This window comes from Protopterus annectens, chromosome 8.part0 (assembly GCF_019279795.1).
Source record: "Protopterus annectens isolate FY-2018-M chromosome 8.part0, PAN1.0, whole genome shotgun sequence".
In the NCBI taxonomy this organism is placed as follows: Eukaryota; Metazoa; Chordata; order Ceratodontiformes; family Protopteridae; genus Protopterus; species Protopterus annectens.
Genome location: NC_056741.1, coordinates 772,596,390 through 772,624,110, shown reverse-complemented (window position 1 = coordinate 772,624,110; position 27,721 = coordinate 772,596,390).

The following is a 27,721-nucleotide window of genomic DNA, read 5'->3' as shown; positions in this document are numbered from 1 at the left end:
TATGATTCGGCAGTCATGCATTATTTCTTTTCCATTTTATATGGGTGCTGTAGAGTTATAATACCTCTGTTTTTAGGGAGCCTGGGGAGTCAACAACTTTGGGAGAAGTTTTTTTCATGGTGATTACCTTTGCAGGGATGTGGGTGAGGATGTGGTGCATTTCCATGGTGATTGGTTTGTGGTCAGATCTAACCAAAGGGAGGAATTGACTATTGGTGTAGAGCAAAAACATTATTCAGTCGCATACCGCCTACTCAAAGGTGACCTGTGCCTAACGTACAAGGCCATGTCCAATCCGGAATTAATTACAGAGATAAGATGATCAGCTTTAACAATTGGCTTAAACACCGGTGTCATTCAAAGGGGATCCAGTATCTGTCTGCCTGGGATGACATGCTGGACAAGCCACGCTGCTTCGCAAGGGACGGCTTGCACCTGTCACCCCTGGGATTCCGGATATTGGCAAAGGCTATTGCCACCCCCATAGTGCCTTTTTTAGGCAAGGCTCAAATTCTAAACCTACCACCCTAGAACACAAAAAAGGAAAAAAACTAAGGGTAATGCTGCTCAATGCCAGAAGACTAAATCTCAAAATGCACGCACGAGGCCCTTCTCAGTATGGAGAACATCGATGTCTGTGCTGTGACAGAAACCTGGTTCAAGGCTCCTGAGAGCACCCCAGCGCTATCAGGTTTTACCTCATATCATGCGTTCCGGCCCCAAAATCCGGACAATACCAAGAAAGGAGGGGTATCCATATTCATCAAGGACACCCACACCTCAAGACTGGTGGCAACGCACAATGCATCGGAGACCATCCAGGTGCAATTAACCATAGGCAAGACTGCTCTGCAAATTGTAGCATGTTACAGGCCACCCTCACAAACTCAGGAACCTCACATGGCCTTCCTGAAAACACTAGAGGGCATAAATGTATCACCAAACACCATCATTCTAGGTGACTTCAATTACCCTAATATAGACTGGGAACACTACTCAAGCCCAAACACCCTAGCCCAAAAGTTCCTGGAATTCATAAACTCAAATGCCATGGAACAACTAGTCACCATCCCACAAGAGGAGATAACATACTTGATCTCATCATCACGAACATGGGAGCACAATGTTCAACACCGAAGTATACCCCTCACTGGTGAGATCAGATCACAAACTAATCTTGCTGGAGGTCCTCATCCCACCCCCACCTGAAAAAAAAAAGACCACAAAAAAGAACTTCTCAAAAGCCGACTTCACACTTCTAAAGACTAGTGTGGTCTCCTTTAAGGCCCCGAGCCGGCGGAAAACAGTACTCAAGCCGCTGAATCACTTACAAATGCCTTCTACCAGCACCTGCAGGACTGCATGGATAAGGCAATCCCAAGCAAAACAAAGACTCTTTGTACCAAAGGCAAGCGTCAGTCTGGTGGACCCCAGCCATAAACAAACTCTACAACAAAAGGAGGAAGCTACTACAAGATAGAGCAAAATCCTTAAAAGGTAAGACACCCTTGATCACTATAAGTAAAAAACTAAGAGCTCTCATAAAATCATCCAAAGCAAATTTCGAGAGAAAAATAGCTAAAGACTCAAAAGACAATCATAAAGCCTTCTTTAGCTATGTTAGAAACCTGGGAGGAAACTCCCAGATATGCTCAGAACTAGTTCAAAATGATGTGAAGATTACTGATCCTACAGACATTGCCAACATACTGGCTGACAGGTTCAGTGCAACTTCTCCCCCCCCTCCCCTCCAAAAGGAGAGATATCTATACCAAACGATTGCAGCCCCCCAAACATCTCCAGCGCCCAAGTGAGAACTGCTCTCCAAAGCAAAAACACAGCATCCATGGGACCTGATGGTGTCCCCGGCTGTGTGCTCCACGAACTCAATGAGGAATTAAACCCACAGCTAGGACAGCTGTTTAATCAAAGTCTTACCTCTGGATACGTACCCAGGGAGTGGCGCACTGCAACTGTGGTCCCACTTCACAAAGGCGGTGCCTCCACCGACCCTGGAAATTACCGCCCATTAGCTTGACAAGCCTTATCTGCAAAGCCATGGAGAGGATCATAATGGACCTCATAAATAAAGACATAGGGAATTTGCAGACTTTGGATCCAACCCAGTTTGGCTTTGTCAAAGGCAGATCATGCCTTTTAAACTTGGTTGACTTTTTGAAACAGTCACCAAAGCCATTGATGAGGGAAAGGCAGTCCATACAGCCTACCTCGATCTGGCTAAGGCCTTGATACAATACCCCACTCGGGTATCATTGAAAAACTCATCAGCTTAAATGTTAACCCATACATCACAAGATGGGTTGCAAACTGGCTGAGTGACAGAACCCACAGGGTCAGAGTTGCTGGCGCCATGTCAGACTCAAAGCCTGTCACAAGTGGTGTCCCACAGGGCTCAGTCCTGGGCCCACTCTTGTTTGGCATCTACTTATCCGAAGTACAAGCAAACACAGGAGGGTTATGGCTGACAAAGTTTGCAGTTGACTGCAAACTGGGCGCCATAGTAGAAAACACATCTGACACAGATATCCTTCAGAAGGGTCTCACAGAAACGGATAACTGGTGCCAGAGCCACGCCTAAAGTTAAATGCCAAAAATGCATAGTCATACCCTTCGGGAAAAACAAGGTTACCTAGCTACCAAATAGGTGGCAATCCACTGAGCACAGAAAAAGTTATCAGGGACCTGGGGACCCAGGTTGATAGTAGTCTGTCATTCGACACCCATGTAGCTAAAGTAGTTAGGAAGACCTTCTACATTGCCCACCTTATCATGAAGGGATTCTCATCTAGATCAAGGGAGGTCATAGTCTCCCTTTACTCATCACTCATCAGACCAATGATTGAGCACAATGCCCCATTCGGAATGTATCTGACCCGACACTTGCAGCAGCTGGAGAGGCCACAAAAGTTCCTCACCAAAAGGATAAAGGGTCTCAAAATCTGTCCTATGCTGCCCGACTGAAAGAACTCCAGCTCTATTCAGTCGCTTACCGCTTGCTCAGAGGTGACCTTTGCCTAACATACAAGGCCATGTCAAACCCAGATTTGATGAATATGCTTCACCTCAAAAATCTAGATCCATCAGAGCCACAAGGGTGGGAGACTTAAACCTTGACACGGCTATTAATAGGGCGTGCTGGAGGGATAGATTCATCACCCAAAGACTCCTATGCTGTGGAACAAAATCCGGTACATGTGAGGCAGAGCACCTCACTGGCCTTGTTCAAGAGAAATCTTGACCAATGGATGGGAGATCGCAGATATACCCCAGGGATTACCTCAGTGTCACTGCTCGACAGAGGCACAGCAAAATAATGGGTATAGTTCCCCATACTAAAGGGGTGGCGTAAGCCACAAAACGATGGGCTAGGCTTGTAAATGCCCTTGGGCAGATAGCCTAGTATGAACCTATGAACCTATGAACCTATGGACATGCTCCACCTCAAAAAATTCAAATCCATCAGAGCCACGAGAGCAAGAGACTTAAACCTCAACACAGAAATAAATAGGACGTGCTGGAGGGACAGATTCATAACCCAGAGGCTCCCTACACTCTGGAACAGAATCCCAATCCATGTTAGGCAGAGCCCCTCACTAACTCTATTCAACAGGAGTCTTGACGAGTGGATGGGAGATCGTAGGTTTACCCCGGGGGTCATCTCTGTGTCACTACTAGACAGAGGCACAGTAAACTAAACCCTAAATGGGCGTAGTATTCTCATCCTAAGGGGTGGTGAAAGCCACACACACTCTGGCTAGGCTTATAAATGCCTTAGGGCAGATAGCCTAGTACGAACCTATGAACCTATGAACCTATGAGACAAAATTAGGCAGTCTGCACAGTTTCACTTACCTCCCACTTAGTTCATAGGTTCATAGGTGTGCACTAGGGTATTGGCCCTAGAGGTTTTACAAGCCTAGCCCATAGAAGTGCTATGGCATCGTGCTGCCTGATGTTAGTTCCCAGTGCCTCTATCAAGTAGAGCCACTGAAGTGATCCCCAGGGTGAACTTTCTATTACCCATCAACTCATCAAGATTTCTCTTGAAGAGGGCCAGTGAGGTGCTCTGATTGACATGTATGGGAAGTCTATTCCAGAGCATGGGCAGTCTCTAGGTGAGGAACCTGTCCCTCCAGCATGTTCTGTTCATTTTGGTAATGAGATTAAGGTCTCTGGAGCATGTGATGTGGAGGGATTGGGATTTCTTTAGCTGTAGCATTTCTAATAGAGCTGAGTCAGACATGGCTTTGTAAGTCAAGCAGAGATCACCTCTGAGTAGACAGTATGAGACAGAGAATAGCTGGAGTTTTTGAGTCTGTCCATGTAGGACATGTGTTTAAGGCCTAGGATCCACTTTGTGAGGTACATTTAAGGCCTTTCCAGCTGTTGTACGTGTCTAGTGAGGTACATGCCAAATTGGGGCATTATACACAATGATTGGCCTAATGAGGGAAGAGTAGAGAGAGATAATGACCTCTGTCTTCCTGGATGCAAAACCCTTGGTAATGAGATGTGCCGCATAGAAGGACTTTCTGACCACAGTGGCAATGTGGTGGTCGAAGGAGAGATTGCTGTCAACCTGTGTCCCCATATCTCTTATAAGGCCTTCAGTATTCAGTGGCCTCCAATCGATGTGGTAATTAGTGCGAACTGAGTTCTTCTCAAAGGGGATGAAGCATATTTTGGCACTAAGCTTAAGGCCATGGTTTCAACACTAGTCATTGGTCTCAGTGAGGCCTTTCTGTAGGATGTCTACATCCCTTGGGGAGTTAATAATGGCCAATTTTCAACCCACCTAGTGATATAGGTGTTGATGCCTAGTTTGGTGAGTTTATCAATAATTCCTGAGTGGGGAATGGTATCAAAGGCCTTGGCCAGATCGAGGTAGGCTGTATGAATTGCCTTGCCCTCATCCACACCTCTGGTGACTGAATCAAAGAAGTCAACCAGGTTGAGTAGGCATGATCTACATTTCACAAAACCAAATTGCGTGGGATCTAGAATTTGGAGATTCCCTATATCCTTGTTAATTAGGTCCATGATGATGCGCTCCATAGCCTTACATATCAGACTTGTCAGGCTAATGGGGTGATAATTCCCAGGGTCTGTAGTCACTCCCCCTTTATGGAGAGGGATGACTGTAGAAGTGCACCATTTCGTAAGGACAAAGCCTGAGGTGAGGGTATGATTGAACAGGGCACATAGATGTGGTGCCAGTTCACCTTGTAGCTCATGTAGAACACATCCAGGGATATTGTCGGGTCCCATTCTTGGCCTTGGATAATGCAGCTTTAACCTGTGCTGCAGTAATGCTGGGTTCCTGGTATTCCTCTGGTATTGTGACTGGTCCTTTAGGGGGGAGAGAGGGGTAAAGTTGGCACTGAATCTGTTGGCCAGTATGTTGGCAATATCTGTTGGCTCAGTGTAGGAGGTACCATTGTGCAGTAACTCAGAGCAAACCTGGGTATTGCCGTGGAGATTCTTGATATAACTATAGAAGGCTTGGTGGTTGTTTTTAGTGTCTGCTGCAATTCTGCCTTCATAGCTGGCTTTAGAGGTTTTGATGAGGGATCTCAACTTTTTGTTGAGGCTAATAAGGGAGTTTTTCCAGTCTTCGTACTTCACCTTATTCTGCAAAAATTTCTTCCGTCTGTTGTAGAGGTTATTAATGGCAGGGGACCACCAGATTGGCTTCCTTTTTTGGGGGAGAGCATCTTGGTTCTGTTGGGTATGGCTAGTTCCATGCATTTATATACATGTTCGTACAGTGCATTGATGTATGATTCGGCAGTCATACATTTTTTTTTCCATTTATATGGGTGCTGTGAAGTTAGCCACCTCTGTTTTTAGGAGCCCAGAGTCAACTTTGGAGAAGTTTTTCATGGTGATTACCTTTGCAGGGATGTAGGTGAGATGTGGATTTCCATGGTGATTAGTTTGTGGTCAGATCTAACCAAGGAGGAATTGACTATTGGTGTAGAGCAATGGTTACCCATGTTAGTAATAACCAGGTCAAGGATATTGCTTCCTCTAGTGGGGGTAAGAATGGGCTGGTCCAGGGCATTAGAACTGATTAATTCCAGGAAATGTTGGCCAGTGTATTGGTGCATGAGTAGTTTTCCCAGTTGATGGAGAGATAGTTGAAGTCATTTAGTATGACAGTGTTGGGTTGGACCCTAATAGTTTCCAGGGTGCTTAGGAACATGGAGTGAGAGTGTTGAGACATGGTTGGAGACCTATATCAGGCTATGACCTGAATCGCCATCTTACCCAATTAGTTGTACCTAAAGTATCTCAGATGCATTATGGGCTATTAGTCTGGAGGTGTGCATATCCTTTATGAATATGAAGACACCGCTGTCTTTGGAGCTTCACTCCATGTTCTGGGGCTGAAAGGTGTGGAATGAGTTATAGCCTGGTAGCGCAGAGGTGCTTTCTACTGCTTCAAACCAGGTCTCTGTTACAGCACCAGTGTCGATGTTCTCCATTTTGAGGAGTGCTTCGAGCAAGTGCATCTTGAGATTTAAACTTCTAGTGCTGAACAGCATGACCCTCAGATTGTATTTATTTACAGCTGTTAAGGTGGTAATTTGGTCTTTGGAACATCACCTAAAAAAGGCACTATAGGGGTGGCAAGAGCCTTAGCCAGTATCTGGAAACCCAGGGGTGACAGATGCAGGCCATCTCTGGCAAAGCATTAAGATCTGTCAGTCATGTCATCCCAAGCAGACAGATACTGGATCCCCTTCGAATGACACCAGAACCTTAGCCAATTGTTGAAGTCAGTCATTTTCTGCTTGTACTGCGGTAACATTCTGGGCAATGGTAGGATGCTGCTCAGAGCTAGGATCATACCTGCCTGGGCCACATAATCCGAGACATCCTCCATGTCTCTTTTCATGTAGTCCAGGGAGGTGTGTCTCAGGTCATTCACACCCACATGGACAATGACAGAGTCATACTTGTACTTGTTGTGGAGTGACCTGAGTACATGTGTTATGTGTTGGATTCTGGCACCTGATAGACAGCTGACTGTTACTTTCTCCTTATTCAACCTAGTGAGTGGGACATCAGTGTGCCTCACTATCGAGTCACCTATGATTAGTGTATTGGATAAGCTGTTTTGCCTTAGGGGCTTAGGTTCAGGGGCACACTGTGTAAGTGAGCTATGTGCCTTGTGGTTTGTGCTGTGTCGTGGTGGTCGAGTGCATTTCTGCCTTGGAGGTCTTTGATGTTTGGGTAGATTTCTATTGAGAGCCTCTGTGAAAGTGGGTGTGTGGTTTGTGTTTTTATGTGAGAGCTGTGATGGTGGGTGTTCTGGAGGACTATGTGTTGCATATGGTGTGGTGCAAGCGCTGACCTTCTCCTTTGATTTCTCCCCCAGGTCGACCAATAGTTGCAGCTGAAAAATATTTTTTACATACCATAGGGGTATTCCTCCATTCTTACTTGTTAATGTATGTGGTAAGACTGGAATCTTATATAAAAGAGACCTTTGATTTTTTAAAAAAAGGTTAAGACAATCAAATGTGAAAAAGATTTCTTTTGGATAGTTTTAGATGTAAAAAGTTTATATACTAGTATTACATACATGGTAGGGTTGGAAGCCCTTAAATTCTTTTTAGGTGTAAGTCCATTAAGTAACTATGTTATTGAGTTAGTCTGTTTTTGTTTAACTATTTTTTTTTTAATTTAATCAGTGTACCTACCAGCAACAGCAAGGGTCAGCCATGGGTGTATCTTTTGCACCCATGTATGCAAATTTAGTTATGGGTTTATTTGAAGTTGAGTACTTGTACAAATTAATTTTTTTTTTACGAATTTTGTAGTTTTATACTGTAGCTATATAGATGATTTTTTTTCTGTAAGGCAGGTGCAGATTTGTTAGCTTCATTTGTGAATGATTTGGAAAATAATTGTTTTGATTTACAGGTTGATGGTTTACAAACGGGTAAACTTGTCACATATTTGGACTTAAAATTTGAAATTTTGGAGAATACTATCTGTACCAGTATTCATAGGAAATTGAGTGATGGAACATGTATTCTAGAGTGTAATAGCTGTCATCCCTCTCATATGATAAGGGCCCTACCCTATAATGAACATCTTCGGGTTAGTAGGCTGTGTAACGATCCTGTTGTGCTTAACAAAGAAATTGTAAACACATGTATTGCTTTTAAGCAAAGGGGCTATGATGAAATATTAATTACAGAGTCTTTAAAAAGGCTGTTTTGGTTATATGAAGGCGTAGACAACTGAGTCATGAGTAAGAATCCCATAGTTAAGATGAATTTTAGATATAATAGGTATATACATAGTGGAGATAGAAAAGTTTACTTTTGTCACCATGTTTAATATTTTTAGTCAGGAAGTGGTGGACATTATTAAATATTATTAGCCTTTTCTTATCAATAGTAAGAATGGTGTTAATAACTTAAGTAAGGCTCCTTTTATATCGTATAAGAAAAGTAGGAATGTTAAAGATATGGTAGTTCATAATACCTGTATTCTCCCTAGTGAGACTTTTAATATACAGCTTAACAGATGTGGAACATTCCTTTGTGGTAAATGCTCAGTATGTAAAAATATAGTGAGATCTGTTGATTAAATTAATGAGGTAAGGTTCTGCCCTGCAGCCTCTTCTAGCTGTACCACAAAAGGAGTAATATATGCTCTTTCTTGCCCCTGTGGTTTATTTTATGTAGGGAAGACTAAAAAAGTTTTTTAAATTGAGACTGCAGGAGCATATTAGAGATATCAAAAACAATAATCCTGTGAATTCTGTTGCCTTGCATTTTAATTTGATACACAGAAGTGATTTTTCTCTTTTAAAAGCTTGTATTTTGGAACATATTTTTTCTAGAGATGTATTGTTAAAAATAAGTTGCTTTATAAAGAAGCAGTTCTTATCCTTGAGTATAATACTTTATCCCCACATCAATTGAATAATAAGTGTAATTGGAGAGTTTTTTATAAGCATTTTGATAGGTTAATTGTTTAATTGCTTCAATGGATTTGTAATGTATGTGCTATATTTATATTAGTGTTTTTTCTGCCATTATGTATTAACTCCTGTAAGACTTTGTTGCTGAGGCACTAGAGTATTTGTATTAAAACTTTTATACTTCTTTCGTGTGCAGCAGTTTTTTTTTTCACTGGCAAATGTTTTTTATTTGCTACTTTTTGGAAGTAGTTTTTGGTTGACCTTCTCCTCTTGACCGGCTATCCGGGTCTTGTCTTGAGAGTGCATGGCTTCCAATTTGGATATAAAAGTGTATCTTTCACAAGTCTGAATGCTGGGAGGTCTGCAGTGATTACTCCAGTGAGAGTGTTTTTCTGGGAAAAAAAAACACAGCCTTTCTCCTGTGGCATCCTAGTATGACAGCTTCCTTGCAGAGTGAGAAGACAAACAGAAGCAGCACAAGAAAGCCAGCCCTAAGAACTTGTCACAGCAGCAGCAGCAACAGCTCCAGCTGTAGGAAGGTGCAGTGGTGCAGCAGTTAACATTGTCACCTCACAGCAAGAGCTTCTCCGGTTAATTTCTCAGCTGGGGCCCCTTCTGTGCAGAGTCTATATCCCTGCCTTCATGTGGGTTTCCTCCCAGGTGCTCTGGTTTCCTCCCACGTTACAAAGACACTCATCTTTAGAGTTTGTCCCTAGGCGTCCGCTAAAAATTGGTTCATTCCAAGTTGGACTTTCTCGTTAAACAAATGTTAAATAAATAAATAAAATTCAATTAAATGGGGGCATCCTGTCTGTCCAGCGAAGCATGCATCCACCATCCTACACAAGCAAGCTCCCACAAGAAGCTTGTACTCTGACTCCATCTGTCCTAAAAGGAAAACAAAAACACAGCAGTGCAGTCTGCAGACAAAATCTCAGTACCTTTTCAAAAAGGTACCAAGTAGCCATGAGGCCAGCTTTTTATTCCTTAATTTTTATGCACCTCTCAGAAGTCTATATTGTTGATTGGCTGCTTGCTGTGTTGAGAAAAGAGCTTGTTGATTGACTCTTTCCTAAAGCAGAAAGCACCCAATCAACAAGAAGGTGATGTTGTCTTTCATCAGCATACAAGGCACGCTGATGAAGTAGTGCAAAAAAACAGAGTCCGAGTTGCAGAACTGGAGAACCAGAGAACTGCTTTGATTTCTAGACACTCCGTGAAAAAATAGAGGGGTGGCAAAATTATTTGGTGCCTAAATCTGTCTTTTAGTTAGCTGTAGGCAGATACCCTGCCATTGTAACACCAAGATATCTATTACAATGCTACTGTTTATGATATAATCAGACTACTGTAATGTAGAGTGTCAGGCTGCTAGCTTCAGTTTTTAAAAACATTGTGTAGAGCTGCAGTAGAAATTTCAATAGCATCCATCAAATGAATACGTTTTATTAAGAAAATGCAGTCAAATGATAAAAAAGAACATGCTGACAAAACTTACATCTCAAAAACTACCCTAGTTTGTATAGGATTTGCCCCACCATTGTCTCTAAGGGAGTTTGCCTGCTTAATTGTAACTGAACAATGTCTGGTAAAAAGACCCACCATACTGTCCCACTCTTTCGATGTCCTTTAAAAATCACTGGCAGCTAAAAAAATTCTGGCTGGACAGAACTCTTTTGTATAATTATTTATACTGGCAGACACCATAATCAAACTTGTTACCTGACCAACCTCTGGTAAGAAGACCCAGTGTATTGTCCTACTCATGTAACATACCTTTAAAAATCATTGGCAACTAGAAAAACCTGGCTGGACAGAACCTCTTTATATAATTATTTATATTGGCAGATGCCATAATCAAACTTGTGTAGGTGACTGGCTTGATACTGTATTTCATGCTGGCACTGTCTGTGTTCTATAAGCATATTTCTCAAATGGAGTGTTTGCATTCATCTAGGCTTGTCTTTGTAATCCAAACTGTAGTCGTAGCATACACTCTTCCCTAAGAGCAGCAATTTCCCTTAGTCTTATTTTTAATTTGCCCCCCAAAACCTAAGAACAGCTTACATATAATGAGCTGTCTTCTGTCACTTCAGTCCTCTCAGGAATGCTTTTTAGTATTAAAAAGCTAAAACATTCCATGTCCACCATATTTGATATCTATCCCTTTCTTTTTTCCAGCAGGCACTTTGTTTTTTGGCCAGACTATTATATTTTATGTTTACTCTTTGGTCTCTTGCTCCCTATAAGAGCATCTAACCACCATAATGTTGTAAGAGTGTCTAACCTCATAACAGATTCGTTTTGCTTTCAGTGGTCTTAACTGCTGTATTTTATTCTTATTAGCACAATTTTATTGCTTTCTTGTAGATAGTTTTTTTTTAGAACTTGCCTGGCAGTACGCCATCACTCAGTGTCTCCACCTCCTTTTTTCTTTGCCCCCACCTACAAAACTTTGTTGAGTTATGATCTTTCTCCCGGAATGCATTGCACCCTTTATAACTTACTGTTTTTTGGCACCATTTTCAAACTACCCTAATTTGCAAAGGATTTTCATGACTATCTTCACTAAGGGAATGTGTATGCTTAATAAGAATGTTTTTTGTACTTTTTTGCTTCTGTTGTGCACTTCTACATCAAGGACATGGCTGAATGCTTATACATGTAGACTTGTATCATCAAATGCTTAAGATATAGGCAGTTTATTTTGTTGCCTTGAGCACAGTAACTCATAGTTACTGTATTGTTTAAAATATAGGCCGTTCACTATGCTGCCTAGAGTGTAGTAATTGCATTGTTTACGTTTTCAGTGTTTAATGTTATTTTTTCTCCACTAGTCCAGTGTTTACTCATAACTTAATAATGACAGGCTGAACAACCTTAAATAAGAATATTGTGTTACAGATGTATTATTCTGCACTTATTTATCTGTCCTTCTTTTGTGTTCACTTAGGAAATTATCTCCCTAGATTTAAGGCTGGCCACCTTACAGAAGCACAAATACTATAAAATATCTATGCATTATCAAGTCACTGATGTAGCTGTTTAGCACTATGTTCTTTTCACTGTTCTGCAATTTTAAATACTGATATCTGTGAACTACCATAGCTTGTTTGTAGTATCATACACAATCTGCCTTATCTACTCTATGTATAGTTTAATTGTCTACTCTATCTAATATCTTTCTTCCATTCTCCTTGTCCTCTTTTAGTACCTAACCAACCTCTGGTTAGAAGACCCAGCATATTGTCCCACTTGTGCAGTGTGCCTTTAAAAATAAATGACAGAAAAACCCGGCTGAACAGAACCACTTTGTATAATTATTTATACTGGCAGACATCATAATCAAACTTGTGTAGGTGACTGGCTTGAAACTATATTTCATACTGGCACTGTCTGCATACTATATGCATTTTTCCAAATTAAATGTTTGCATTCATTCAGGCTTGTCTTTGTAATCTAAACTGTGGTCGTAGCATGCACTCTCCCCTAATTGCAACAATTTCACTTTGTCTTGTTTTTAATTTGCCCTCCAAAACCTAATGACAGCTTACCTGTAATGAGCTGTCTTCTATCACCCCAGTCCTCTCAGAAACACTCTACTTCTATACTTAACAGCTCATATTAAATTAAAAATACTAAAACATTCCAGTTCCACCATATTTAATATATATCACTTTCTTTTTTGCCAGCAGGCGCTTAGTTTTTTGGCCAGACTATTACATTTTATGTTTACTCTTTGGTCTCTCGCTCACTATAAGAACATCTAACCACTATAATGCTCTAAGAGTGTCATAACAGATTCCTTTTGCTTTCAGTGGTGTTATTCTTATTAACAACATTTTATTGCTTTCTTATAGATAGTTTTTGTTTTACCTGGCAGTGCACTGACACTCAGAGTCTCAACCTGCACTGTTCACCCGCAGTTTGTGTGGGCTCACTCCACTCCCCTACTCTACCCCCAATTTCCACCCATCCCTCTAGCTCTAAATTTATATTTCACTAAACCACCCCCTTCCAACAATACCTACCTATAAAGCTCACATTTATCAAGCTACTCAGTCTACTCACATCATTCTCCTATTTATAATAAAGCACACTACCTCTTAAGTATCATTTGTCCCTATCTACATTTACCTATTATAAATTGCCACATTCCCCTAATTAGTCACCACCTAATATCTACATTACTTCTTCTTCTTCTAGTTTAGCTCTACTATCCATTTAGTTAACTCACATAACCCAACCCTGTAGTTCCTAATTAGTTTAGCTTATTTCTACTCTCCTATTCCACCCTCATTGCTTCACCAACCCTGTATATCTACTTTTCCAATGTTAATTATCTCAGTTTTTATCCTAGGTTTTACTCTTTTTCCTAGTTATTAAATTTCCTAGCCTTTCTACTGCACCATGTTCCTCCTAAGTCTCCTTACTATACTCTTTTTTTCTCTTCCTTCTCTCTTATCCTATCTTACTCCAATTTCACCTAGACTTATTTCCCGAAACTTTAGTCTCTACCCATTACTCCCAATCCTTTTCAAATTCCTGCTATACTCTTTGTCAGATTCAAAATTTTCACTACCCCATATATTTAACACAAAAAGAAAAATCTAGCAAAGCTAGACTTTCCACTGTCTGATACCTTAAACCTCTTGCATCAGAGGCAACATGGGATACATGCAAATTACCCTTTAAGGATATCAGTTGTTTCAGCTAAATGGCAATTCTGAATGCCCATGACTTTTTCTTTTACTTTTAAGTATATTTATGGACAATTTCAGGCCAATAAAGCCAAACTCCTCTAGCTATGGACATGCATGTTTCTGCCTTCTTATGGCATTGTCAGCACAGCATAAGAGGAAAGTTTCATGTTTGGAAACACGGGGTTGTTGTACCCAACTGATATCCATAAATATTAGGGTATCTACAAAATATCCCAACTAACCCACTAAAATAATGAGTAAAAAGGTCACACAGGAAAAACAATTGGTTAAAAAACACAAAAAGAAAAATCTAGCAAAACTAGACTTTCCACTGCATAATACCTTAAACCTCTTGCATCAGAGGCAACATGGGATACATGCAAATTACCCTTTAAGGATATCAGGTGTCTCAGCTATATGGCAATTCTGAATGCCCATGACTTTTTCTTTTACTTTTAAGTCTATTTATGGACAATTTCAGGCCAATACCTGATATCCTTAAAGGGTAATGTGCACTACTTAGCCCCATTTGTATCATCTGGGGGGATGTATAAATGTGGGTGTTGTAACCAATGTAAGCACATTAAGACATGTAATAAATTTACCATCCGTAATGTGGAGTACTATGTAAAAGGGAGATTTAATTGTAATAGTGTTGGGGTGGTGTATGTGGCTGAATGCCAACGGTGCCCCCAATTTTATATTGGCAAGACTGAACGCCATTTAAAACAACGGATTTATGAACATCAATATTCTATATCTAGAAAGGAATGCACTAACAGTCTAGCAAGACACATTGCCAAATTTAATGACCATTTATTTTTATTTATGGTCATTCAACAGGTTTCTGATAATCCAAGAGGGGGACCATGGCCTTTGAGATTGGAACTGAGGGAACTGTGATGGCAGGTTTTAACAAATGCCTATATGTTCCCTGGTCTCAATGAAATGAGTACTGTTAAATGTCTTTTAAAAATGAAATCATTGGAGAGGCGTTGAATTTCTTATGCAATATGTAAATATGTGATTTTCCCTGTTGTGTTTGAATAAGCAATGGTATTTAAGGTTGTGTTCACATGAGTATATATGTCCTTTGACATATATGTTGAAGTTATTTGTATATTTATATATTTTTATATATATTGTTTATTTTTTTATATGTTCATATATTCATACATTTAAATTGACTAATACTTTTAAAAGTGTTTTTATGCATTTAGTTTGTTGTTGCTTTAAACACTGATGAATTTATGATGTCATTCTAAGGGTTTATTTAAATCCCTTTACTTCTTATTTATGTTGTCTGAAGAAGGTTGCATATATTTGCGTCCGAAAGCGCTTACAATAAATTTGTTTTCCTGGTTTACCCAAGATTTGTTCTTCTTTTTTGGAATTTTATTTTATTGTAAATAGTTGGCAGATTGAATTTTTGAATGACAGTCAGAAATGTTAAAAGCTGTCTTTCAAATGTACCCCTGTTCTTTATATGATGACATGAGGTATTTTATGCTTGTACTGCAAGTATTGCTTCCAGTGAATAACCTTTTTTTTACAGACAAACAGGTACCTCAAAAATGCACAGGCTTTTCACAATTTGTGCTGCTTTATGGTCACAGGATGAAAGGTTCACTAAAACTAATTTGTGATGAGCAGGAGGGTGAAAGCAATTCCACTGAAGAGTCTGTTGTGAAGTATGTGCTGAAGTTCATATCTGTGATTATGTAGCTCATATGGTTGTCATAGGAGCATTTGCCAGAAAAAAACAACAGCAAAATATGTATGAGCAAACAGAATCTGAGTACATGCTTGAACAAAAGGCAATGGTACTTACTGCAGTTCAACAATATAAGTGGTAAGCAGCGTAAGAGGATTCTTTTACTGTTCTGAAAAAGATAAGTGATATTACTTAAGTGTGGAGGTCCCAAGAAAGAAAGAAAAATAGAAATTCCTATCATATCAATATCATGAACCCCTAACATGATAGAATCACTAGTATTTAATATATGTAGTGGTGTATAAGAGGAATCAAAGGGGATCTGGTATCCTGAGTGGGGCTCAAACTAACACCTTAGTGGATGAGGTAATAGTACCACAGCAGGTATCCACTACACAGATTCAGGACATCCAAGCACTTCTACAAGACTTTTATGAACAAGCATGTACTCAACTAGTAAAGTAGCAGGTAGACATAGAACCCAAAGAGCAAAGCATACAGGTTCCTTCCAGGATGCCTTAGTATGTCAAGTAAACATGCGGAGAAACTGTGTGAAATGTTGAATCTGGGTTGCTCCCAGGAATCTAACAGCCCCTGGGCCTCATTGCTGATGTTGATGCCAAAAAAGAATGTGACCATCAAATTTTACTGGAAAAGCTCACCTAGCCTCAGCCACAGCTTGCTGTGAGAGAAAAGTTAGTTTGCTTTTGATTTCTTCTATTTGTATTACTGCATTGCCTTTTTCAGTTTTGTATACTGTGATTTGTTTTCTGTACACTGTGTTTTACTTGTATTCTGCTTTTAACTGCATATTATAAGTTGCAAAGAGAACACAGCTGTGTCTCTTGTGAGTCATTAACTGCATATTATAACTTGGAAAGAAAGCACAGCTGCGTCTCTTGTGAGTCACACAGAAATTAGAACAGGTCAGCTATGGAGTCACACAAAAGTTAGAACAGGTCAGTTAAGGTTAATTATCTGAGAAATGAGGGGGTGGAGCTAGGAACTAAACCTTCTATTTAAAGGCTAAAATATAACATTTCAAAGCTTTACTGGAAAAGCTCACCCAGACTCTACCACAGTTTGCTGCAAGGGAAAAGTTAGATTGCTTTTGATTTCTTGTATTTTGTATTACTTTATTACCTTTTTTGTTTTGTATACCGTTGTTTTATTTATACTGTGATTTACTTGCATTCTGCATTTAATTCATAGGTTCATAAGTTCATAGGTTCATACTAGGCTATCTGCCCAAGGGCGTTTACAAGCCTAGCCCATAGTTATGTGGCTTTCGCCACCCCTTTAGTTTGAATAAAAACGATGCCTATCATTTTGCTGTGCCTCTGTCAAGCAGTGACACTGAAGTAATCCCTGGGGTATATCTGCGATCTCCCATCCATTGGTCAAGATTCCTCTTGAACAAGGCCAGTGAGGTGCTCTGCCTCACATGTACCGGGATTTTGTTCCACAGCTTAGGGAGTCTCTGGGTGATGAATCTGTCCCTCCAGTACGTTCTATTTATAACCGTGTCAAGGTTTAAGTCTCCCACCCTTGTGGTTCTGAGGGATCTAGATTTTTTGAGGTGAAGCATATTCATCAAATCTGGGTCTGACATGGCCTTATATGTCAGGCACAGGTCACCTCTGAGCAAGCGGTATGAGACTGAATAGAGCTGGAGTTCTTTCAGTCGGGCAGCATAAGACATGTTTTTGAGACCCTTTATCCTTTTGGTGAGGAACTTTTGGGGCCTTTCAAGCTGCAGCAGGTGTCTGGTCAGATACATTCCGAACGGGGCATTGTACTCAATCATAGGTCTAATGAGTGATGAGTACAGGGGACGATGACCTCCCTTGATCTAGATGTGAATCCCTTCATGATCAGGTGGGTGATATAGAAGGTTTTCCTAACTACTTTAGCAACATGAGTGTCAAACGAAAGGCTACTGTCAACCTGGGTCCCCAGATCCCTGATGACTTTTTCTGTGCTCAGTGGATTGCCACCTATATGGTAGCTAGGGGTACCCGAAGGGTATGACTAGGCATTTTTTGGCGTTTAACTTCAGGCCATGGCTCTGGCACCAGTTATCCGTTTCTGTGAGGCCCTTCTGGAGGATATCTGTGTCAGATGTGTTTTCGACTATGGTGCCCAGTTTGCAGTCATCTGCAAACTTTGTCAGCCATAACCCTCCTGTGTTTGCTTGTACTTCAGAAAAGTAGATGCCGAACAAGAGTGGACCCAGGACTGAGCCCTGTGGGACACCACTTGTGACAGGCTTTGAGTCTGACATGGCTCCAGCAACTCTGACCCTGTGGGTTCTGTCACTTAGCCAGTTTGCAACCCATCTTGTGATGTATGGGTTTACATTCAAGCTGATGAGTTTTTCGATGATACCTGAGTGGGGTATTGTGTCAAGGCCTTTGCCAGGTCGAGGTAGGCTGTATGGACTGCCTTTCCCTCATCAATGGCCTTGGTGACTGTCTCGAAAAGTCAACCAAGTTTAAGAGGCAGGATCTGCCTTTGACAAAGCCAAACTGGGTTGGATCCAAAGTCTGCAAGTTCCCTATGTCTTTATTTATGAGTTCCATTATGGTCCTCTCCATGGCTTTGCAGATAAGGCTTGTCAAGCTAATGGGGCAGTAATTTCCAGGGTCTGTGGAGGCACCGCCCTTATGAAGTGGGACCACAGTCGCCGTGCGCCACTCCTTGGGTATGTATCCTGAGGTGAGGCTAAGATTAAACAACTGTCCTAACTGTGGGTTTAATTCCTCGTTGAGTTCATGAAGCACACAGCCGGGGACACCATCCGTCCCATGGATGCTGTGTTCTTTGCCTTAGTGAGGGCAGTTCTCACCTGGGCGTTGGAGATGTTTGGGGGCTACAATCCTCTGGAATAGATATCTCTCCTTTTAGTGGGGAGAGAAGTTTGCACTGAACCTGTCAGCCAGTATGTTGGCAATGTGTGTAGGTTCAGTAATTTTCACATCATTTTGAACTAATTCTGAGCATATCTGGGAGTTTCCTCCTAGGTTTCTAACATAGCTAAAGAAGGCCTTATGATTGTCTTTAGAGTCCTTGGTGATTTTTCTCTCAAAATTTGCCTTGGATGATTTTATGAGAGCTCTTAGTTTTTTACTTATAATGATCAAAGGTGTCTTACCTTTCAAGGATTTTGCTCTATCTTGTAGTAGCTTCCTCCTTTTGTTGTAGAGCTTGTTTATGGCTGGGGTCCACCAGACTGGACGCTTGCCTTTGGTACAGAGAGTCTTAGTTTTGTTTGGGATTGCCTGATCCATGCAGTCCTGTAGGTGCTGGTAGAAGGCATTTGTAAGTGATTCAGCGGTTTGAGTAATGTTTACCACTGGCTCAGGGGCCTTAAAGGAGACCACACTAGTTTTTAGAAGTGTGAAATCGGCTTTTGAGAAGTTTTTCACTGTGGTCTTTTTTGTTTCAGGTGGGGGCGGGATGAGGACCTCCAGCGAGATTAGTTTATAATCTGATCTCACCAGTGAGGGGTATACTTCCGGTGTTGAACATTTTGATCCCATGTTCGTGATGATGAGATCAAGTATGTTTTCTCCTCTTGTGGGGATGGTGACTAGTTATTCCATGGCATTTGAGTTTATGAACTCCAGGAATCTTTGGGTTAGAGTGTTCGGGCTTGAGTAGTGTTCCCAGTCTATATTAGGGTAGTTGAAGTCACCTAGTATGATGGTGTTTGGAGATACATTTATCCCATCCAATGTTTTCAGGAAGGCCATGTGAGGTTCCTGAGTTTGAGAGGGTGGCCTGTAACATGCTACAAATTGCAGAGCAGTCTTGCCTATGGTTAATTGCACCTGGATGGTCTCCGATGCATCGTGCGTTGCCACCAACCTTGAGGTGTGGGTATCCTTTATGAATATGGACACCCCCCCTCCTTTCTTGGTGTTGTCCGGATTTTGGGGCGGAATGCATGATATGAGGTGAAACCTGTTAGTGCTGGGGTGCTCTCAGGAGCCTTGAACCAGGTTTCTGTCACAGCACAGACATCGATGTTCTCCATATTGAGAAGGGCCTTGAGTGTGTGCATCTTGAGATTGAGACTTCTGGCATTGAGCAGCATTACCCTTAGTTTTTTTCCTTTTTGGTGTTCTAGGGTGGTAGGTTTAGAATTTGAGCCTTGCCTAAAAAAGGCACTATGGGGTGGCAAGAGCCTTTGCCAATATCCGGAAGCCCAGGGGTGACAGGTGCAAGCCGTCCCTTGCGAAGCAGCGTGGCTTGTCCAGCATGTCATCCCAGGCAGACAGACATTGGATCCCCTTTGAATGACACCAGAATTTAAGCCAATTATTAAAGCTGATCATCTTATCACTGTATTGTGGCATCATTCTAGGTGAAGGTAGGATACTGCTCAAGGTCAGGGTCATACCTGCCTGGGCTACATAATCAGAGAGCTCCTCGATGTCCCTTTTTATGTAGTCCAAGGAGGTACGTCTCAGGTCGTTGACACCAGCGTGGACAATGACTGAGTCGTACTTGTACCTGCTGTTGAGAGACCTGAGTGCTTGCGTTATGTGGCAGATTCTAGCGCCCGACAGGCAGCTTACTGTGACCTTCTCCTTACTCAGTCTGGTGAGCGGGAAATTATAACTTGGAAAGAGAGCATAGCCATGTCTCTTGTGAGTTACACACAATTTTTTTTATTTTCCCCACCCTCCCACCATGTTGTTGTGTTCTTAAACACAACTGTTTTTCTAGTTGCCTGCCCCTTATGTTAATTTGACCATATATCTCCTTCCCACTCCCATTTCCCTGGTTGGTGTGAGTAAGCACAAAAATTATCATTTTGTGAAATCACTCCTCTTCAACTATTTAAATTTATTGGCCATCCCACTGTATTCCACTGAACCAGAATACAAAAGTGTCCACCCACTTTCAATCTATCTTGCTCTTTTAAAATTAGTGGCTCTCCACTTAGACAGCTAAAAAAAGAAGTTATGTACTCACCATAACGTTCCATGTTTGTTGTCCAGTATCTCCACTTCATTCTTGCTGGTTGGGGTTCAGAGCCAAACCTCGGCTCCGACTCGGCTGCATACCAAAGCTCGAGAGCTTCAACTGGCTCAAGGCTACAACCTATCCCATGATGCTTAGCGGCTGTTCCCCAGATCTCATTTGACAGTGTACTCCCTAGAGTATGCTAACATACAGAAAGGAAATTTTTGAAATATGTTAGTTATAGAGGTAAATAGGCAAGAAGGGAATCAGACCATATTTGCCAATTTCAAAGTCCTCTAGATCCTCCAGGAGGGGAGATGGATGGGTGGGATGCAAGAATGAAGGTGAGATACTGGACAACAAACATGGAACGTTATGGTCAGTACATAACTTCTTTATGTTATGTTGTCCTATCTCACCTTCATTCTTGCTGGTTGGGACAGAGTCCCCAGCAACTTTTCTTGGGTGGCTCAAGGGAATTAACTCTTCAGAACAGTGGAACCAAAGGATGCCCTGTTCCTGGAGGCCACATCTACTTTGTAATGAGAGAAAAAGGTGTTAGGATTAACCCATGTAGCAGCAGCACAAAATGAATCCAATGGAAGTATGGATTGAAAGGCAATGGAGGTATCACTGCTCTAGGTGAATGTCCTTTTATTCTCCCTGGCGGTTCTTTATTATGAGAATTTTAGACATAAGTGATGGTCAACGTAAGCTATTTGGACAAGGTAACTTTTGAGACTGTCAAGCCTTTTTTGTTTTTTGCATAGGAAACAAACAAATGCTCTGACTTTCTGATATCTTTGGTCATGTGCAAGTAAAAATGCAACTGTCTATGCACATCCAATTGGTGAAGCTTATATTCTTCCTTGTTGCCGTAGTTAGGAAAAAACACAGGCAATTCTATAAATTGGTTTAAGTTTGCTTCAGAACAAACTTTTGGTAAGAATGAAAGATTTGTTCTGAGGGAAACTCTATCTTTGTGGAAAATTAAATATGGAGGACAGATAGACAAAACCTGCAATTCTGAAACTCTCCCAGCTGAAGTAATTGCTGTTAGAAAAACTGTTTTCCAAAATACAAATTTTAGTGCACAAGATGATGCTGGTTTGAGGGGAGGAAGGATCAGAGATGACAATACTAAATTTAGATCCCATGGGGGAGGAGGTTCTCTTAAGGGTGGTCTTAACAGAAAGGTACCCCTGAGGAAAGCTTTGCATAATCTATGGGACATTACATTGGCTCCGAGGTCTCTCACATGATAATTTGATATAGTGGCCAATTGTACTCGAATAGTGGCTGCTGCTGCTCCTTGATTAAAGACTTCTGTTAGAAATTCCAAAATTGAAGGTATAGGTGCTGTAAAGGGATCTATATGTTTTTCGTCTGCCCAACAAGAGAACTACTTCCATTTGCTTGCGTAAAGTTTCCTAGACATCTTTTTGTGTGAGGAAACCAGAATGTGATGCACTGCAGAGGACAATTCTGGAAGCCTGGCTAAGATTGGAAGTGGAGTAACCAAGCCATCAGCTTGAGGCTCTCAAGAGCAGGCTGGAGCATTCCTGACTGATGCGTCAGAAGATCCGGCACTGGGTCCAGGATCCACAGGTCCTCCTGAAGGAGGGGCCAAAGGAAGGAGAACCAAATCTGATGAGGCCAATAAGGAACAATGAGAATTAAACTGCGACTCACTGACTTGGCTTTCTGAATAACCTTCGGAATCAATGGAAACAGGGGAAAAGCATAAAGAAGTCCCGGAGGCCAATTGTGGACGAGTGCATCCCTCGGTGACTCTCCTGGAGGGGACATGAGGGCAAAATAGTTGCTGCATTTGGCATTGAATGGAGAGGCAAAAAGGTCGCAGCAAGGCTGGCCCCATTTGCGAAAAATTTGATTCGCAACATCATGACTTAGGGACCACTTGTGAGGCATGAGAATTGCTCTGCTTAGCCTGTCTTCTATTATGTTGCATTTCCCCGGGATGTGCATTGCCATCAGAAAGCACTGAGTAGAAATTGCCCATTGCCAAACATCTCGACATAGTGGATAGGAGCTGGTTCCCCCTTGTTTGTCGATGTACCATACCACCGACATATTATCTGTCTGAATTGCAATAGTCCCCATGGGAAGAGAGTTCTGAAATGCTTGCAATGCCAGAAGCACCACTCTCATCTCTAGGGCATTGATGTGCAAAGGGTACTCATGATCTTTCCAAACTCCTTGGACAGTCTGCCCCAGATAATGCCCCCCCCCACACACACCCTATCTGGGACACATCCATGGTTACTGTAGTGACAAGTTGGGGAAGTACAAACAGTCTGCCCATTGTTACCTGAGTGGACTGAAGCCATCAAAGTAGGTTTTGCTTGCAGGCATCCATATTGAGAATCTTGTGAGACATGGGTAACTCCTGTATGGACCATTGAACAAAGAGCAGCCAATGTAATATCCGCATGTGTAGTTGTGCCAGTGGGACTAGTGTTATCGCTGCTGTCATTGAGCCTAGGACCTTGAGGACAAATTTTGCTTGTGCCTTTTTCTTTTTGATTAGAATAGATACTTGACTGTGTAGCATTTGTATTCTCTGTTGAGGCAATTTTGCTACCATATCATTTGTATTTAGATCTGCACCTATAAAGGTAATACGCTGTGATGGCAACAAGGCAGACTTTTCTGGATTTATAGTATTGCCTAGATCTGAGCAAAGATGGATGGTGGAGTCCCTGGCTCTGACTAGTAGGTGGTTGGTGGTGGAAATCAGGAGCCAGTCATCTAAATATGGAAACACCTGGAATCCTTGATGTCTCAGATGAGCCGTGACTACTGCCATGCATTTGGTAAACACTCTGGGGGCTGTAGTGAGACCAAAAACTGAACTGGTAATGACTGGCTCCCAGCCGGAAGCATAGAAATCTTCTGGAGCACCTGTCCATCTTTATGTGGAAGTATGCATCCTGAAGACCTAAAGAGCACATCCAATGGTCTTTTCCCAGGAAAGGGAGTATAGACTGCAGTGTTACCATCCAGAAATTTGCCTTTCTTACTGACTTGTTTAGTCTGCTGAGAGTCAATATTGGTCTCCAGCCCCTGTCTTTTTTGGAACTAAAAAGAACCTTGAGTGAATTCCGGATCTGATGTGGTCTGCGGGGACTTCTTGGATGACTCTTTTTTCTAGCAACCTTTGAATTTCTAGGGTTGCTTGATCCCTTTGACCGGATGGAATGTCTGGGATAGACTTTGATGGATGAGGCAGGCAGTGGAAAGGAATCTTGTATCCCCTGGATATAATGGACTGTACCCATTTGTCTTGAGTCAATTTCAGCCAGGCTTCTGGGTACAGAGATATTCTTCCCTGACTACCTCCAGAGGTGGACAGTCAGGCCTCTGTTCAGGAGCGCTGGAAAGGCCGACCGGAGAACGTATCTCTGTCAGCCTGGTTCTGCGGACCCCCCCCCCCGTCGAGTGGATGGCATCTTTCACTGTTATTCCCCCCCTCTGCCCCTGGGGGAAGGATCACCATGAATGTCCAGCAAGGCTCCTTTAGACTTTGAGAACCACATTTTTCGCTCTTTTGACCTTTAGGATAAGGTCTGGTAGGAGCAGAAAAATGCACTCTGATGGCAGATAGGCCTTGCCATTTTGCTGGCTCCTGGTGAGAGTCTCTTTTACTTTCAGCCTGAACAAGGATGAGCCATCAAAAGGAGCATCAATAAAGGAAGATCCGAAGGGTTCAGTAAACTCACAAAGGCGCATCCAGGAGTGTCTCCTAAGAGCTATTCTTGTGCCTGCTGCCCTGCTCATTCCATTGGCTGCATAGGAAATGAGGCACATGGAGGAGTTTGTGATAGAAGTTAAGGTTGCAAGCTCAGAATTTATCTTATACAATAAACCCTGGGCTGTAGCACCTTGTAGGGTATCTCCAAGTTCTTTCAGGAGATCCCTCTTTAGTCAGATAAAACGCGATAAGTAATTCAGTGACCGTAAGGTAAAGGCCGCTGAGGCGAACATACACTTCCCGTATCTGCCCATTGTACTAGACTCCTTATTCGGTGGATGGACAGATGCAGAAGTTTCAGCTAACTCCTTCTTTGTGGCCACTGCCACCACCATCGCATCTACTGGAACTCCCTTTGATAAATATTGTCTAGCCTCTGGGGTCGTAATGAATTTATTTGGCCTCCTTGGAATGGGGTCCACTGACTCGGGAGAGTCCCTCACCTTCTGACTCACAACACCCAGGAGTGGGTCGAAGGGAGGAGACACCCAAGAGGTGGAGGGGTGAGAGCCAAATGCCTCCAGGTATACCGACATCCTCAGAGGGGGAGAGGGATTTTCAGCTGCCCCTCTGCTTAAGGATCTCAAAGATGCCTGAAAAAGAGACATCCTCAGAGGGCAACCATGGGGACACTTCTGAATCCTCTAAGTCAGTATCAGAGGTGACAGACTCAGGGAAGTCTATGTGCTTCTTTTACACTGTTTCTTCCAAGGGACCTACTCGGGGGGGGGGTGTTCCAGGGAGGTGTCGGAAGAGAAAGTTCCACCCATTGGGGTTTCCTGGGACACTGACTCTACTCTGGGGCTGATGGAGGGATGGTGAAGCAGAAAATGATGGCCCTTTAGAGGGAAGAGTGGCTGGAGCTGAAGGTGGAGCAGACTCAGTGGAGAGCACCCTCAGCATCACCTCGAATGTAACACGGTTCTGGGCTGAGACAGACTCCAGTCCCAAAGGACCAAGAGATCTTACAGGCACCAAGGAGGGTGGCTCTGAGGCTGATGTGGGAGCCAAACTCACCTGAGCTGAAGTGCCGAGTGGGAGAGTCAGCTCTGACAAGGGTCCGATTCGACTCTCCGCTCGGAGCCGATCAGGGAGTGGTGGCTCCCTGATCCCTCGATGGAAGACAGCATCAATGAGATTGGAGCAGACATTGGAGCCAAGATATTGTGAGTGATTACTGGCTCCGGCGGTTCCAGTATGACTTCCTGATACTCTGACTCCGAACTTGGTCGAATCAGAGGAGGAATAGATGGTATCTGAGATACAGTGGTCGGTTCCAGGGTCCAATGGGCTGAGCTTGAAAGAATTTCTGTTAGGACTCGCATCCACAGCAACCTCTTCACCACCCCCTCCACGTCATCATCCAATAACCTGGAGGACCGAGAGGAATGGGTCGATGACCTGTGACTACCTGCCACAGACTGTAATACAGGAGATTGTGGCACCGAGTGTATCGGCTCCAATGACAGTGACCGACTCCTTTTCTGGCTCCACAATGGTTCCAAAGACTCAGATGGAACTTAGGGAGGGCCAGATTTGTTAGAACCGAGAAGCTTCAGATCCAAAGTTACTGTCTCTTTTTGACTGGTTGACAGCTCAGACACCGGAGATGACTTTTTTGTCTTATCCAATTTGGAGGCCTGACTACCTTCTTCAAAAGGGCCTTCCAACAAACCCCCTCAAAATGAGTTTATTTTTCCTCTCCTGTAAAACCCTTGCACTAAAGCCATGGCAAATGGAGCAAGAGTCCTGAAGATGGACTGCTCCTAGGCAATACACACAACTTGTGTGTCCGTCTGTTAGAGACATTTTCTGGGTACATGAATCGTACTTTTTCAAACCAGATTGTCTCGACTCCTTAACAGGTTCTTTAGACATCTTTTAAGCCAAAAACAACAACAACAATACCAGCTAACAGTAACTACAGTAGCAAAAAGCCAATTAGAAAGAGCAATTTTTTTTTTTTTTTAGGAAAGGAAAGGGATGGGAGGAGGAGAAGTTAAATGACAGTCTCCTCCAACCCGAGGAGATGCCTCTAACTTAAACGGTGACTCCCTAATAAAAAGGTAAAGAAGCCCTGAAGGAAGAAAGCGGCTAAGTAGAAAGAATCCTTGAATTTAAATGGATTTTTAAAGGAGAATAAGAGAAAAAGTAAGGGACCAAGGAGAACAACCAAAGTCACACCCAAGTAATAATAACACACACACGAACACTCTACTTGGATTGGGAAGGTATAATAGAGTCTAATATGAGGATTTTTAGAGAAAATATAGCAAAAGGTATATAATAAAAGAAATTACTTGCCTGAGCCAGCAAAGACAATCCCGATGCTTCAAGCGGCAAATGAGATCTGGGGAACAGCTGCTAAGCATCATGGGATAGGTTGTAGCCTCGAGCCAGTTGAAGCTCTCAAGCTTTGGTATGTGGCCAAGTTGGACCCGAGGCTCGGCTCCATATCCCAACCAGCAAAAATTAAGGCAAGATAGGACAACACAACATCTTAAGTTACCTCTTTTCATATCTAACTGCTTAGTACACACTGCAATGTTTAGCATATTAACACATTTTTTTCATCTTACCTTCAAACATCTATTGCAAGACCATCAGTTACATTCTGCCTCTCAATAGTCATCTTGGAATTAGTGCTTCTGTTGTTCCCTAGTGAGAGAAGGAGCACAGGGACATTATCTTCTGAGACTGCTGATCACCAGAAAGCCTAATAATTCCTTTATAAGGGCCAGCTTGGAATTTGTACTTATAATCTGTTCCTGGTGAGAGAAGTTGCAGGATGTATTGCTTCCTAACTGTTTCTGGTTGGACAGTAAATGTCTGTGCTGAACATTCCTGATTGGTCTGGTTGCTATTCAAGGTATCTACCTGGAAAAGGCTACAACAAGCCTACAGATCCTTGCATAATCTTTGACAAGACTGTGGATCACCAAACAAGCTGTGGCCTGCTTCTCATCTTGGGATTGGTGCTAACATTTTGCTTCAGGTGAGAGAAGCAGCAAAGGAGCATTGCATCCCAGCAGAGTGAAGCTGTGTTGAGACCAGCACTAGTAGTAGCCAGGCAGTAGCCATTCATGCAACTCCCCTCTTTTCTCCATTCTTGACAATCTAAGTCTTTGTTTTCAGTAAGTACTGCTTGATTTGTTTGCAACTTCAGAATGCCTGCCTAAATACTTCATCCTTAAATTTTCAGCATCTACATATTAGTTTCCCCTTAAGTGTTTGGCAGTGCCCTGTACAGACACCATGAGTGACATTTTTCCTGTAAAAGCACGATTGAAATTTCTCCAATACCTAGTTGCACACAGGGCAAATAGTTTGCAGTGACAAGCACTGTCCCCATAGTTGCAAACTGGACACTCCTGACATAGCATTATATTCTCACTCCAACTGGCTTATCAATAAAAAAGGGTCTGTTCCCATGGATATGAACTTTTCCACTATCTCCATTACCAGCTTGGTGGATATGGGCATCCTGAGGCAATGAAGAAATCACCTCAAGTTTGCTGACAACCAGTTAATTCTCAAACAAACTGATATGGTATGTGAGAGTATATTTACACAGTGTCAATATAGGCAAA